General features: G+C 44.8%; 1 protein-coding gene across 3 annotated transcripts in view; it reads left to right on the top strand.

Annotated features, from left to right (window-relative positions):
- Positions 1-5,000, top strand: part of smpd3 (sphingomyelin phosphodiesterase 3) — a 39,649-nt gene that overhangs the window by 5,865 nt on the left and 28,784 nt on the right. The window contains exon 1 of one of the 3 annotated variants that reach the window (XM_035532325.1): positions 378-462. The exons of the other annotated variants lie outside the window; for them this stretch is intronic. The gene's annotated coding sequence lies outside the window, so the exon portion shown is untranslated. Of the gene's footprint in view, positions 1-377; positions 463-5,000 lie in introns of those variants that run through there. 3 annotated transcript variants of the gene reach the window in all.

Below are 5,000 nucleotides of genomic sequence, written 5' to 3'. Positions count from 1 at the left end.
CTCCCCAAACACTCCAATCAGATCTCTGTTTGTACCCACTATCAGGAAATTGAAAAAAAGGGAAACCAGTTAGCTAGTGACCCCTATAGGTGGACCAGGGGATTGCCTGGACATTGCAGTGTTGTGTTGCCTTATAATATTCACACTGTTCATTGTAACATAAATCAGTGGGACTGATCAGACACTGATTGGCAAAGCAGGCTCTGCCCATTGATGGCAGACCACACCCACTTATGACTGCGCATGCCCTACCCAGTGAAGGCAGAGCACACCCAACCCATGCCCCGCCCACTGGTGACAGCGCATGCTTCTCCCACAGAAAAATAAACATGGTTGGAAACAGAAGAACTAAGACGTGGACCTAGTGTTGGCAGGGTTGCCATTTAACCTGATCTCTTGGCGTCGCTACAACAAAGAGGAGACCTAAATTAGACGCATCAACAGCAGAAGGATTCAGGACTGGTATGTGTGGCGTAGCAGCACACCTTCCCTGTGTGACAGATCAGAGTACCTTCTCACTAGTGTGCAGTGTGCAGAGATTGTGCGTGGGTGTGTGTGTGTGTGTGTATGTGTGCGTGTGTGCATGCATGCATGCATGCATGCCCTGGCTGATGGATTCAGGACTGGTATGTGAGGTGTAGCAGCACACCTTCCCTGTGTTACAGACACGAGAAGCGAGTTGGGGCCTTCTGTCGCAGACTCTGTGCGCTGATCCGCTATTGACAGACGACGTTTCCTTTGCTCCAGTTTGAATGATTTTGTGCGTATCTAAAGCTGGCGCTTCCAAATATAAACACATGCGAAGTTGTGGGCTGCAGAAATGTAGAGCAGATGTTAAAAGCAGACCTATATTTGCATGGAGATAAAAGTGGGACAAGCTTTAAAGTTGAACCAGTAGAAAAAATTAGTGTGTTGGGTGTGTGTATTAATTAAATTAACGTAATGATTTATTTTAATGATCTGAGTGAATCTAATACACTGAAATGTCTCTAGGCATTTAGACACCTGCAGTACACTGTGGAGGTGCTCTGCACTGTAGGAGTGACTGTTCCCAAAAACTGTCCTGTGAGTTTTAAGGTGCCTTTTTGACGCTTGGCTCTGGGTTTAAGCATCACATGAATACACTAATAAAGCAGGTTTTTGGTGCAGAGAGTGTGGTGTAAAGGCTGTGACTGCAGACACTGGATTAGGACAGACTCTCTGCTCCCTATTAAAGCACATGAAAATGTCACAGGTGCACGAAGGTAATGTTGTCGTAACAGTGACCACAGGGCACGCGGTGTCCAGGCAGTGTTCATGCAGTGTTCAGGCAGTGTTCAGGCAGTGTTCACAAAGTGTTCATGCAGTGTGTAAGACATACAGTCTTATATAGGAGATGAATGATCAGATGTAGGCCCATCAGTTACTACAACCAAAATCAGGCTGCTTGCCTGGAATTTTAGAGGAGCTTAGTCTCTGAATGCTGACGTTTCTGAATGTTGATGTCTCTATATGCTGAAGTCTCTGAATGCTGACGTTTCTGAATGCTGACGTCTCTGAATGCTGACGTTTCTGAATGCATGAGAGAGTTTCACTTCATTTTGAGTGAGGCAAAGTTTGGGAAATGGATCAAGTGCTCAAACTGGGATGTATGTATGTATGTATGTATATATGTGTGTGTGTGTGTGTATGTGTGTGTGTGTGTGTGTGTGTGTGTGTGTGTGTGTGTGTGTGTGTGTGCGTGTGCATTGATCCAGTACGATCTAAATATATTTAGAACACTCTCGTCATAGTCATGAGGGACACCCATTTGGGGCACTACCCAAGAGAATTCTGGGTAATTCTAAATTGTTATAATCTATAAATCTATAAACTCATTTCTGCTAATTCTTATGCAACAGGAGTCTCAGCCATACAAGGTTCGACACACACACACACACACACTCACACTCACACACACACTCTCTCTCTCTTTCTCTTACACACACACACACACACACACACACACACACACACACACACACACACACACACACACAGTGTTGTTTTGAATGTACATATGCATACCTTTTTCTCCACCTCTCACTTCTCTCTGATTCAGCCAGAAAAAAGTACAGCAATGTTCTCTCCGTCCTGCCTCTCGTCTGTGCTGTCACACGTGCGCACGCACGCACAGGCACACGTGGACACGCTTTAGTCCGTGGGTGGTTACACTGGTCAGCCTTTTCTTCTGCTCAGAAGGCAGGTGGCCACAGCCTTTGACTGGGTTACTGTGATCACTGGGATAATGGGCACGTGGTTATTCATATCTAGACCAGAGAGAGAGAGGAGGACAGCGAGCAGAGAGAGAGCGAGGGAAAGGAGAGAGAGAGAGAGAGAGAGAGACTGATTAACATTTGATTTGACCTTTAGAATCTACCTTACCCACAATTCACCCTGAATGGCCCTTTACCAGCACATGGTCCAGGCTGAGTGACAGAGCATCATATACAGGACATGATTGATAATTGGTGCCTCATCATCACTCAGCACAGTCCGTGCTGCAAAACAAAGCAGAATTAATACAATCACAACACACCATATATTTTAAAATGCATCCATATTTGTAATCAGTTAATAATGCCCTGATTAATAATGTCCTGGTTAATAATGTCCTGGTTAATAATGCCCTGGTTAATAATGCCCAGGTTAATAATGTCCTCTCCTCTTCTGATGTTTTCTTGTAAGAGTGGTAGAGGGAGACATAACTCTTTATTATTGAACAGTAAAACTGCACACTTCCAAAGAACATTTTTCAAAGCCAGATCTTTCTGGAGAAACCTTCAATACAGAACACCACACAAGACATCAGTGACTGGGCTGGGACCCGGGGGTGCTCCGAACAGGCCCCAGACAGGTTCCGGACAGATGGCGTGCAGTACCACAGACCCCACTCGACCGCGACCACTGGCACACCTGAATCTGACCCAGTGACCCTGCAATTTACTATCAACAAACAGGCAGCCTGAGTAGGGGCATGTTAAAGGAGCGGCTGGATCATGGTTGCCAGATTGAGGGTGCTTTGTTCCATGTGCAGGTACAGGGGCAGGGGTTAGTGCCTGGAACCCTCACCACATGGCCATCAGCTGGCATCAAACCCTCCCACCACTGCTTGGTTGTGCCCTCGCAGGCACTGGCCATCTGTCATGGGCACATTGACTACAAATGCTGCCAATGGCATAATGCCCTTTAGGAAGTGGGCATCGGTTGGCATCAGACCACTCGAGGTTCACCCATGTTCTCAGACATACTCGTCATCGTAGACCACATGTCCGAGCCTGTGCACCAGAGCCAGATGCTCTGTTCACCATGCTACCACCATTCCAGGTTCTGTAGCACCTTGCAGTGAGGTAGTGCTGGAACTGTCAGTACTGATCAGTTTCTGCATGGATTTTTTCTGCATGGCAAACCAAGATATGGTAAATGTAAACTGATTTGAATTCAGGCAGAAATCAAATGATAATTTTAGTAGTATTTTGTTGTGAGGCGTTTGCCATCATTTTTATACAAGCCTGGGGTGTAATTATAATTAACAAGTATAAAGTTTTGATCTTTTTGATCTTTCAAAAGACTTATAGTCTCATAATATCTAAAACTAATCATTTTAAAAATATATTTTCTATTATATCTCATATTTTCCTGTTAATACTCACAAACCGTAAGTACCAGTACATCCTTTTTAAGCCACAGAGTGTCATAATATGTTTATCAAAGAAATGTAATGTTAGCGTATTTTCAGAGGACATTCTCTGAAATCTGCCTAGGAGTGGTGCAAATCAAAACTGACTACGATATCATAAAGGAAAGAATTGGCAGAAATGTTCATAGGCAAGGTTTAGATGAATAAATAGTGAACTTATTCCAAAAAGATCAAAAGAGAGAGAGAGAAGCACAGACACAAAGAAAAAGAAAAACAAAATGAGAGTGTGTGAGAAAGATGGAGAGAGAGAGGGAGAGAGAGGGAGGAGTGAACTCTCAGCCAGATTGATATCAGTGAAATGTTTGACATGAATCTGTGGTTTTATGCCAGTTGAACCTGGATTAAATTAAATTACACATTTTATTATGAGAGCAAATTTGCACAGGCATAGTGTCGAAACATTTACTAAGAAGGATGGATTTGCAGGGTGTGTGTGTGTTTTCAAATGGGACCATTTCTTGGGACCATAACCAGTTCATGGTAACAAAATTACAGTTTATAAAAGAATGCAACAAAGTCACCATAGCAATGAATTCTCTTGAGTGTACTCAGGGCAGAATCACACATATACTCTATCACACACACACACATACACACACACACACACACACACACACACACACACACACACGTGCGCGAGTTTATAGCATACCAGCACAGTAAGCTTTCACAGGAAATTAAAGCGATAGAGAGACAGAGCGAGAGAGAGCGAGAGACAGAGCGAGAGACAGAGCGAGAGAGAGAGCGAGACAGAGCGAGAGAGTGGAGGAGGGTCACGGTAACACTAAGGGTTACGGTAACGCCGGGTCACGGTAACACCAAGAGTTACGGTAACGCCGGGTCACGGTAACACTAAGGGTTACGGTAATGCTGGGTCACGGTAACACCAAGGGTTACGGTAACGCCGGGTCACGGTAACACCAAGGGTTACAGTCAAACATGTCCACCTTGTTGGCATGGACCTCCCATGACTGTACCCTGTCTTGCCTGTGCACTGCATATTGAAAAGAGGGCCTCTAAAGTTAAATATTTCTCTCTCCCCCCCCCCCCCCCTCTCTCTCTCTCTCTCTCTCACACACACACACACACACACACACACACACACACACACACACACACACACACACACACACACACACACATTGTACTCTATTAATAATCAAGCGCACAACTCCTGCACAGGCCAGACTCCATCAGTCACCATGGTCACCAGATATATAGACAGTGCATCACACCATGACACCGAGCATGCACATGCACTCACTCTCTCTCAAACACAAAC

This window comes from Electrophorus electricus, chromosome 12 (genome assembly GCF_013358815.1).
Source record: "Electrophorus electricus isolate fEleEle1 chromosome 12, fEleEle1.pri, whole genome shotgun sequence".
NCBI lineage: Eukaryota > Metazoa > Chordata > Actinopteri > Gymnotiformes > Gymnotidae > Electrophorus > Electrophorus electricus.
Note: the sequence above shows the minus strand (reverse complement) of the source record. Positions and strands in the feature narration are given on the sequence as shown.